The sequence below is a fragment of the Balaenoptera musculus genome, chromosome 4, assembly GCF_009873245.2.
Source record: "Balaenoptera musculus isolate JJ_BM4_2016_0621 chromosome 4, mBalMus1.pri.v3, whole genome shotgun sequence".
Lineage (NCBI taxonomy): Eukaryota > Metazoa > Chordata > Mammalia > Artiodactyla > Balaenopteridae > Balaenoptera > Balaenoptera musculus.
The window spans coordinates 125,560,960-125,572,782 of NC_045788.1; the positions used below are offsets into that span (position 1 = coordinate 125,560,960).

The window sequence follows — 11,823 nt, forward strand, 5'->3', positions numbered from 1 at the left end:
TGATTTATGTTCTTGAAATTACATTTCCTTTCTATCTCTTAAATCGAGTTTTGAGTTTCTTTCTTAAGTTTACCCTGCACTGAGCATCCATCATATTCTCTCAGAGCTACATCCACAGTCTTTTATGGTGATTCAAAGTGACTAGCAAAAACCTCCCGCGTATTGACTCTGTTTAACCAATATTAAGGGCATATTCAGGGAATCGGTCAATTTCCAGTTGATGTATGTCTAGAAAATATGAAACACTTTCTTTTCCTTACTTCTCAGAATTGAATACTACAGGATAGCTCTTGTGAGAAAAGCATAAATCATAATTATTATATAGAAAGACTAGCACAGGGCACCATATGGGACATAATCCCAAGTATTAGGAATTTTCTGCTAGCTGTGAGGAAATTCCAGAGCTAAATGTAATACCCAGGGTAACTGGGCCTCAACTGACATGGTTACAGTACCTGTACCTAGATGGAGTCAGATATGTCATAGACAATAAATAAACGTTTGTTGAATTGAGCTGAAGTAGCTCAGGGTTACTTCCTTCCCTTTCTCTGGTGATTCCCAATGCTAAAAATGGTATTTAGAGCAACAAAACTAGGGTAGTGTGTGGTATTTAGATTGACCTCAGTGAGTTATGCTGAAAAATGCATTGTTGCTTTTCACGAACACAGGTGAAATCTTCCCCGATAAAAACTAACTCTGAAAATGCAATAACCAGAGAATGCAGAAGTCAAATTTGAATATATGCAGAGGCTTTGTCATTCCAAGAAATTATCTCCACTCTGCAATTTTATTTATCCATCACCATAATCCTCTTAACTGAAGGAGCAAGGTAAGTGAATAATGTTTGAGAAAATGTTGCATTTTGCACAGAGTACTGAGGAATATGCAACACAATAACCAATATTAGAATGAAAGTGAGAATGGAAATTGTCACTAATCTAAGACCCTAACTGAACAGCTTTAAAATAGATTGTTCTTGCAAAGTGTACAATTTGAAAATATTACCAAAAGTTTTTAAAATTTTCTTATGGTTGTATTGAGTAACATCACTTATAGGAATTTATCCTAAAAATGATTTCTGATTCACCCAAAGACATTTTACAAAGATCTTCTTCCTAACAGCAGGAAATTAAAAGCAACCTAAATGCTGAATAATAAATTATTTATTTCTGTGTAATCTTATAACCATTAGGATCAGTATGTTTAAATGTACAAATAGATACTAAGTGAAAAGAGATATATATTTTTTTTAAAGTGTGCTTTTTATTTATTTTATTTTATTTTATTTTATTTTTTTATTTTTGGCTGTGTTGTGTCTTCGTTTCTGTGCGAGGGCTTTCTCTAGTTGTGGCGAGCGGGGGCCACTCTTCATCGCAGTGCGCGGGCCTCTCACTGTCGCGGCCTCTCTTGTTGCGGAGCACAGGCTCCAGACGCGCAGGCTCAGTAATTGTGGCTCACCGGCCTAGTTACTCCACGGCATGAGGGATCTTCCCAGACGAGGGCTCGAACCCGTGTCCCCTGCATTGGCAGGCAGATTCTCAACCGCTGCCCTACCAGGGAAGCCCGAAAAGCAATATTTTAATATAGTTATATAATTAGAAAGATAAAACAATGTTTACAGTTGTTTAGGCATTAGAGTTATGGGTAGTTTCACATACCATATCTATAATCAGAAAATTTTTAATAAAATATCATTTTACAGTGCAAACCAAGTTGCATAAGAAACTTACCATCTGAAAGCGTATGTAGTAATTTATTTTTGAAACATATACTCCATGAGACCAAGAGTTTCAGTGTGTTCATATTTGCATCCCAAGCTCCTAGCACTGTGCTCAGCCCATAGGAGGTGTTTAATAAATGTTGTTTGAGTGAACATAATCTATTGATCAATCAGAGATAAAATGAAGCTCTCTTTCTCTCTCCTGGAATTGTGCGGAATTCCAACAATTAGCTTTCCTTGTTTCAATAGTGCTGTCATTTCACAAATCACCCCTCCTCTCTAGTGGGGAAAAAATAAACACTATGGGCCTCCAATTCCTACTTATTTAAATTTTAATCCTTCCAAAATATAAAAGCAATGCACTTCATCTTAGTCTAATTTCTTTTCAGAAATGATATTTTGTGAAAAATTGTATCTCAGTCAAGGATGAACAAAAACATTTTGATTATATTGGATTTATCATTATGGGTTCATCTCTTCAGCTGCCCTTACTAAAAATAACAATCATAGTCTGTCCATATCTGCATGACCTTAGATAGTAATTTGAAAAATTTATCCAATGGCCATCTCTCTCTAAATATAAAAGTAATAAATTCTCCTTAAACTAACATCATGTAATGAAATAAGCCTTTTTGAAGCAACACCTCTGCCCTTCCCCACAACACACACAATCTCTCCTGAGTGGCTTGGAAGAAAAATAGAAACTGTTATTATTATCCCAATAAAATAACATAAGTAGTATTGTATATGTTATTATAACACCAAGTATATGTTCAGCAAAATTACCTTGCCCTGAAGGACTTCCCTTCAAGGAATATACTTTAATAACATTTATCTCATTGTAATACTTTCCTTTCAAAAGAGACTGCTCAATGTATTCATTACTTCTACAATTTGGAACACTGTCTCCAAGAACAAAAGGAAACATGAATACAATCTATGGCAAAATGATAAGTAAAGGAAATTGACCTACTTATGTCTGAATTATCACACAGGCTGCTCTTCGCGCAGGAGTTGCCATCCCTGTGAAAGCCACAACTCTTAGTTGCAGGCACAGGGGGACGTCCACCAAAGCACAGTTTAAGCCAAGAAGCTTTGTGTGATAAGCAAAAGTCTGTAGATGAAACGTACCCAGTGCTCCAAGTTATTTCAGAAATGTGTGTGTCAACGTCTCCAAAGGGAGAAATGCATAAGGAAACAACAGTTCTTAAACTGTAGTCTATTTTAGTTCACTACAGTGCAGAAGAGAGCTTTCTTTGATGCCTGATTCTGTAAGCTCAGTACCATCCACAGGGATTTCCAAGAAAAGAGGAGAAAAATCACAATTCTTTTGAGAAAAGGAATGTCCCCTTTCCTTAATAAACTTCAAAGACATCTGAGAAAAAATAAGAAATGGAGTATAGTTCCTATTGTCTCAATATGGCACTCATCTCTCTCTCTCTCTGTCAGACTCCTTTTACATTTATTCTTAAAAACAAGAATTAGAATCTTACCAGCTCTGGACATAGAATCTGTAAATTAAAAATATATAGGATCTAAAACTTTGTATTTTCTTCAAGAGCAAGGGAAGTCCCTCTTTCACATCTCTATTTACCAGAGGACAGAAGCTGCTAAGTTCAAGCAGTCAGTATTATTATACCTTATTTTGAAACTTTCTGATTCAGTGATTCACTCATTTATTCATTCAACAAATTTTTACAGAGTGTCTATATATATTGTGAAACGTGTTCTTTACTGGGGATACAGTAGTTTTAAAAATTGCTTGCTCTTATGTATCTTACATAGTAAAATAAACTAAAAAATAACATAAAAATAAGTTAATTGCATAGTTGTTAGAAGGAAGTACTATTTTTAAAAAACAGGAACAGAACAGAGAGCCCAGAAGTAGATCCACTTAAATATAGTCAACTGATCTTTGACAAAGAAACAAAAGCAATACAATGGAGCAAAGATAATCTTTTCAACAAATGTTGCTGGAACAACTGGACATCCACAGGCAAAAAAAAGAAATGAACCTAGACACAAACCTTACACCCTGCACAAAAATTAACTCAAAATGGATAACAAACCTAAATGTAAAACAGCACAAAACTTTAAAACCCCTAAAAGATAACATAGGAGAAAATGTAGATGAACTTTGCTGTGGTGATAACTTTCTATTTTTTTATTTTTATTTTTTTAAACATGGAACACTTCACGAATTTTCACGTCATCCTTACACAGGGGCCATGCTAATCTTCTCTGTATCGTTCCAATTTTAGTACATGTGCTGCTGAAGTGAGCATGGCAATAACTTTTTAGATACAACGCCAAAGGCACACTCCATGAAAAGAAATAATTGATAAGTTGTACTTCATTAAAATTAAAAAATTCTGCTCTGTGAAAGACAATGTCAAGAAAATAAGAAGACAAACCACAGACTGGGAAAAACTATTTGCAAAGGACACACCTGATGAAGGACTGTTATCCAAAATAGGCAAAGAACTTTTAAAACTCAACAGTAAGAAAACAAACAAGCTGATTAAAAAATAGGCCAAAGACCTTAACAGAAGCCTCACTAAAGAAGATATACAGGGGCTTCTCTGGTGGCGCAATGGTTAAGAATCTGTCTGCCAATGCAGGGGACACGGGTTCGAGCCCTGGTCCGGGAAGATCCCACATGCTGCGGAGCAACTAAGCCCGTGCGCCACAACTACTGAGCCTGCACTCTAGAGCCTGCAAGCCACAACTACTGAGCCAACGAGCCACAACTACTGAAGCCCGCGTGCCTAGAGCCCGTACTTCACAACAAGAGAAGCCATCGCAATGAGAAGCCTGCGCACCACAACAAAGAGTAGCCCCCGCTCACCACAATTAGAGAAAGCCTATGCACAGCAACAAAGACCCAACGCAGCCATAAATAAATAAATAAATAAGGGCTTCTCTGGTGGCACACTGGTTGAGAATCTGCCTGCCAGTGCAGGGGACGCGGGTTGTCACTATGTCACTTTTTAAAAATTTTAGTGAATTTCTCAAGGGTGTAAAATAAACATTTTTAACTTAGTATTAGTACTATCAAATATTTTTACACCATTCATGTATAATTCCATTTCCTCTTTCCCACCTTTTGAACTATTTTCCATACATTTTACTTCTACATATGTCATAAACTCAGAGTACTTTATTACAATTTTTCTTTAAAATCGATTATCTTTTAAAGAGTTTAATGTTAAATTTCCATCAGATTTCATACTTCTGTCTAAGGAATTTCTTTGCATGTGTCTTGTATTATAGGTCTCTGGCAATAAATTCTCTTGGTATTTGTTTGAAAAAGTATTTATTATGCCTCCATTTTTGAAAGATATTTTCACTAGATATAGAAATCTGGTTGACACTATTGTTTGCTTCAGCATTTTAAGCATTCCCATTCAACTGTCTTCTGTCCCGTAAAATCTTTCATGAAGGGAGGTAGGGGCAAGATGGCGGAAGAGTAAGACGTGGAGATCACCTTCCTTCCCACAGATACAGTAGAAATACATCTACACGTGGAACTGCTCCTACAGAACACCTACTGAATGCTGGCAGAAGACCTCAGACCTCCCAAAAGGCAAGAAACTCCCCACGTACTTGGGTAGGGTAAAAGAAAAAAGAAATAACAGAGACAAAAGAATAGGGACGGGACCTGCGCCAGTGGGAGGGAGCCGTGAAGGAGGAAAGGTTTCCAGGCACTAGGAAGCCCCTTTGCAGGCAGAGACTGCGGGGGGAAGAGGGGGGAAGCTTCGGAGCCGCGGAGGAGAGCGCAGCCACAGGGGTGCGGAGGGCAAAACGGAGAGACTCCTGCACAGAGGCTCGGCGCCAACCAGCACTCACCAGCCCGAGAGGCTTGTCTGCTCACCCGCCGGGGTGGGCGGGGGCTGGGAGCTGAGGCTTGGGCTTTGGTGCTAGCCGGGAGGGAGTCCGGGAAAAAGTCTGCAGCTGCCGAAGAGGCAAGAGACTTTTTCTTGACTCTTTGTTTCGTGGCGCGCAAGGAGAGGGGATTCAGAGCGCTGCCTAAATGAAATCCAGAGACGGGTGCAAGCCGCAGCTATCAGCGCGGATCCCACAGCAACAGGGGCGCAGAGGGAAAAACGGAGAGATTCCCGCACAGAGGCTCAGTGCCGAGCATCGCTCACCAGCCCAAGAGGCTTGTCTGCTCACCCGCTGGGGCGGGCGGGGCTGGGAGCTGAGGCGCGGGCTTCGGTCGGATCGCAGGGAGAGGACTGGGGTTGGCGGCGTGAACACAGCCTGAAGGGGTTGGCGTGCCGCGGCGAGCCTGGAGGGAGCCGGAGAGGAGGTCTGCAGCCGCCGAAGAGGCAAGAGACTTTTTCTTGCCTCTTTGTTTCGCGGCGCGCAAGGAGAGGGGATTCAGAGCGCTGCCTAGACGAGCTCCAGAGGCGGGCGCGAGCCGCGGCTAACAGCGCGGACCCCAGAGACTGGTAGGAAACGCTAAGGCTGCTGCTGCCGCCACCAAGAAGCCTGTGTGCGAGCACAGGTCACTCTCCACACCGCCCCTCCCGGGAGCCGGTGCAGCTCACCACTGCCAGGCTCCCGTGATCCGGGGACAACTTCCCCGGGAGAACACACAGCGCGCCTCAGGCTGCTGCAACGTCACGACGCCTCTGATGCCGCAGGCTCGCCCCGCCCCCTCCATACCGCTCCCTCCCCGCGGCCTGAGTGAGCCAGAGCCCCTGAAGCAGCTGCTCCTTTAACCCCGTTCTGTCTGGGCGGGGAACGGACGCCCTCAGGCGACATACATGCAGAGGCGGGTCCAAATCCAAAGCTGAACGCGGGGAGCTGTACGAACAAAGAAGAGAAAGGGAAATCTCTCCCAGCAGCCTCAGAAGCAGCGGATTAAAGCTCCACAAACAACTTGATGTGCCTGCATCTGTTGAATACCTGAATAGACAACGAATCATCCCATATTCAAAAGGTGGACTTTAGGAGCAGGATATATTAATTTCCCCTTTTCCTTTTTTTGTGAGTGTATATGTGTATGCTTCTGGGTGAGATTTTGTCTGTATAGCTTTGCTTTCACCATCAGTCCTAGGGTTAGGTCCGTCCATTTTTTTTTTTTTTTTTTTTTACTTAAAAAATTTTTTTTTCCTAATATATGTTTTCTTAATTTTTTCCGTATTTTCTATTTTTACAAATTAAAAAAATTTTTAATAAGTTTTTTCATATTTTTTATTTTAAAAAATTAAAAATTTTTTTTCTTAATAAATTTTTTTCTTAAAAATTTTTTTCTTATTTTTTACTATAAAAAATTAATAAATCTATTTTTTAAAATTAAAAAAAATTTTTCCTGAATACATTTGCCCTTAATAATTTTTTTTCTTATTTTTTATTATAATAGCTTTATTTTATCCTCTTTTTTTCTTTCTATTTTTTTCTCCCTTATATTCTGAGCTGTGTGGATGAAAGGCTCTTGGTGCTCCAGCCAGGCATCAGGGCCGTGCCTCTGAGGTGGGAGAGCCAACTTCAGGACACGGGTCCACAAGAGACCTACAAGCTCCACGTAATACCAAACGGCAAAAATCTCTCAGAGATCTCCATCTCAACATCAAGACCCAGCTTCACTCAACGACCAGCAAGCTACAGTGCTGGACACCCTATGCCAAACAACTAGCAAGACAGGAACACAGCCCCATCCATTAGCAGGGAGGCTGCCTAAAATCATAAGGCCACAGACACCCCAAAACACACCACCAGACGTGGACGTGCCCACCAGAAAGACAAGATTCAACCTCATCCACCAGAACACAGGCAATAGTCCCCTCCACCAGGAAGCCTACACAACCCACTGAACCAACCTTACCCACTGGGGACAGATACCAAAAACAACGGGAACTACGAACCTGCAGCCTGTGAAAAGGAGACCCCAAACACAGTAAGATAAGCAAAATGAGACGACAGAAAAACACACAGCAGATGAAGGAGCAGGGTCAAAAGACACCAGACCTAACAAATGAAGAGGAAATAGGTAGTCTACCTGAAAAAGAATTCAGAATAATGATAGTAAGGATGATCCAAAATCTTGGAAATAGAATAGACAAAATGCAAGAAACATTTAACAAGGACGTAGAAGAACTAAAGAGGAACCAAGCAACGATGAAAAACACAATAAATGAAATTAAAAATACTCTAGATGGGATCAATAGCAGAATAACTGAGGCAGAAGAAAGGATAAGTGACCTGGAAGATAAAATGGTGGAAATAACTACTGCAGAGCAGGATAAAGAAAAAAGAATGAAAAGAACTGAGGACAGTCTCAGAGACCTCTGGGACAACATTAAACGCACCAACATTCGAATTATAGGGGTCCCAGAAGAAGAAGAGAAAAAGAAAGGGACTGAGAAAATATTTGAAGAGATTATAGTTGAAAACTTCCCTAATATGGGAAAGGAAATAGTTAATCAAGTCCTGGAAGCACAGAGAGTCCCATACAGGATAAATCCAAGGAGAAACACGCCAAGACACATATTAATCAAACTATCAAAAATTAAATATAAAGAAAACATATTAAAAGCAGCAAGGGAAAAACAACAAATAACACACAAGGGAATCCCCATAAGGTTAACATCTGATCTTTCAGCAGAAACTCTGCAAGCCAGAAGGGAGTGGCAGGATATACTTAAAGTGATGAAGGAGAAAAACCTACAACCAAGATTACTCTACCCAGCAAGGATCTCATTCAGATGTGATGCAGAAATTAAAACCTTTACAGACAAGCAAAAGCTGAGAGAGTTCAGCACCACCAAACCAGCTTTACAACAAATGCTAGAGGAACTTCTCTAGGCAAGAAACACAAGAGAAGGAAAACACCTACAATAACAAACCCAAAACATTTAAGAAAATGGGAATCGGAACATACATATCGATAATTACCTTGAATGTAAATGGATTAAATGCTCCCACCAAAAGACACAGACTGGCTGAATGGATACAAAAACAAGACCCATATATATGCTGTCTACAAGAGACCCACTTCAGACCTAGAGACACATACAGACTGAAAGTGAGGGGATGGAGAAAGATATTCCATGCAAATGGAAATCAAAAGAAAGCTGGAGTGGCAATTCTCATATCAGACAAAATAGACTTTAAAATAAAGAATATTATAAGAGACAAAGAAGGACACTATATAATGATCAAGGGATCGATCCAAGAGGAAGGTATAACAATTGTAAATATTTATGCACCCAACATAGGAGCACCTCAATACATAAGGCAAATACTAACAGCTATAAAAGGGGAAATCGACAGCAACACAACCATAGTAGGGGACTTTAACACCCCACTTTCACCAATGGACAGATCATCCAAAATGAAAATAAATAAGGAAACACAAGCTTTAAATGATACATTAAACAAGATGGACTTAATTGATATTTATAGGACATTCCACCCAAAAACAACAGAATACACATTTTTCTCAAGTGCGCATGGAACATTCTCCAGGATAGATCATATCTTGGGTCACAAATCAAGCCTTGGTAAATTTAAGAAAATTGAAATCGTATCAAGTATCTTTTCCGACCACAACGCTATGAGACTAGATATCAATTACAGGAAAAGATGTGTAAAAAATACAAACACATGGAGGCTACACAATACACTACTTAATAACGAAGTGATCACTGAAGAAATCAAAGGGGAAATCAAAAAATACCTAGAAACAAATGACAATGGAGATACGACGACCCAAAACCTATGGGACGCAGCAAAAGCAGTGCTAAGAGGGAAGTTTATAGCAATACAAGCCTACCTCAAGAAACAGGAAACATCTCGAATAAACAACCTAACCTTGCACCTAAAGCAATTAGAGAAAGAAGAACAAAAACCCCAAAGCTAGCAGAAGGAAAGAAATCATAAAGATCAGGTCAGAAATAAATGAAAAAGAAATGAAGGAAACAATAGCAAAAATCAATAAAACTAAAAGCTGGTTCTTTGAGAAGATAAACAAAATTGATAAACCATTAGCCAGACTCATCAAGAGAAAAGGGAGAAGACTCAAATCAATAGAATTAGAAATGAAAAAGGAGAAGTAACCACTGACACTGCAGAAATACAAAAGATCATGAGAGATTACTACAAGCAACTCTACGCCAATAAAATGGACAACCTGGAAGAAATGGACAGATTCTTAGAAATGCACAAACTGCCGAGACTGAACCAGGAAGAAATAGAAAATATGAACAGACCAATCACAAGCACTGAAATTGAAACTGTGATTAAAAACCTTCCAACAAACAAAAGCCCAGGACCAGATGGCTTCACAGGTGAATTCTATCAAACATTTAGAGAAGAGCTAACACCTATCCTTCTCAAAATCTTCCAAAATATTGCAGAGGGAGGAACACTCCCAAACTCATTCTACGAGGCCACCATCACCCTGATACCAAAACCAGACAAAGATGTCACAAAGAAAGAAAACTACAGGCCAATATCACTGATGAACATAGATGCAAAAATCCTCAACAAAATACTCGCAAACAGAATCCAACAGCACATTAAAAGGATCATACACCATGATCAAGTGGGGTTTATCCCAGGAATGCAAGGATTCTTCAATATACGTAAATCAATCAATGTGATACACCATATTAACAAATTGAAGGAGAAAAACCATATGATCATCTCAATAGATGCAGAGAAAGCTTTCGACAAAATTCAACACCCATTTATGATAAAAGCCCTGCAGAAAGTAGGCATAGAGGGAACTTTCCTCAACATAATAAAGGCCATATATGACAAACCCACAGCCAACATTGTCCTCAATGGTGAAAAACTGAAACCATTTCCACTAAGATCAGGAACAAGACAAGGTTGCCCACTCTCACCACTATTATTCAACATAGTTTTGGAAGTGTTAGCCACAGCAATCAGAGAAGACAAAGAAATAAAAGGAATCCAAATCGGAAAAGAAGAAGTGAAGCTGTCACTGTTTGCAGATGACATGATACTATACATAGAGAATCCTAAAGATGCTACCAGGAAACTCCTAGAGCTAATCAATGAATTTGGTAAAGTAGCAGGATACAAAATTAATGCACAGAAATCTCTTGCATTTCTATACACTAATGATGAAAAATCTGAAAGTGAAATTAAGAAAACACTCCCGTTTACCATTGCAACAAAAAGAATAAAATATCTAGGAATAAACCTACCTAAGGAGACAAAAGACCTGTATGCAGAAAATTATAAGACACTGATGAAAGAAATTAAAGATGATACAAATAGATGGAAAGATATACCATGTTCCTGGATTGGAAGAATCAACACTGTGAAAATGACTCTACTACCCAAAGCAATCTACAGATTCAATGCAATCCCTATCAAACTACCACTGGCATTTTTCACAGAACTAGAACAAAAAATTTCACAATTTGTATGGAAACACAAAAGACCCCGAATAGCCAAAGCAATCTTGAGAATGAAAAATGGAGCTGGAGGAATCAGGCTCCCTGACTTCAGACTATATTACAAAGCTACAGTAATCAAGACAGTTTGGTACTGGCACAAAAACAGAAATATAGATCAATGGAACAGGATAGAAAGCCCAGAGATAAACCCACGCACATATGGTCATCTTATCTTTGATAAAGGAGGCAAGCATATACAGTGGAGAAAAGACAGCCTCTTCAATAAGTGGTGCTGGGAAAACTGGACAGGTACATGTAAAAGTATGAAATTAGAACACTCCCTGACACCATGCACAAAAATAAACTCAAAATGGATTAAAGACCTAAGTGTAAGACCAGACACTATCAAACTCTTAGAGGAAAACATAGGCAGAACACTCTATGACATACATCACAGCAAGATTCTTTTTGACCCAGCTCCCAGAGAAATGGAAATAAGAACACAAATAAACAAATGGGTCCTAATGAAACTTAAAAGCTTTTGCACAGCAAAGGAAACCATAAACAAGACCAAAAGACAACCATCAGAATGGGAGAAAATATTTGCAAATGAAGCAACTGACAAAGGATTAATCTCCAAGATTTACAAGCAGCTCATGCAGCTCAATAACAAAAAAACGAACAACCCAATCCAAAAATGGGCAGAAGACCTAAATAGACATT

General features: G+C 39.3%; 1 non-coding gene across 1 annotated transcript; it reads right to left on the bottom strand.

The window, feature by feature from the left end:
* Positions 1 to 3,898: 3,898 nt before the first annotated feature.
* On the bottom strand, positions 3,899 to 4,005 carry LOC118895095. The gene has a single exon (XR_005019868.1). It is a non-coding gene; the product is annotated as a U6 spliceosomal RNA (small nuclear RNA).
* Between the last annotated feature and the right edge of the window lie 7,818 nt (positions 4,006 to 11,823).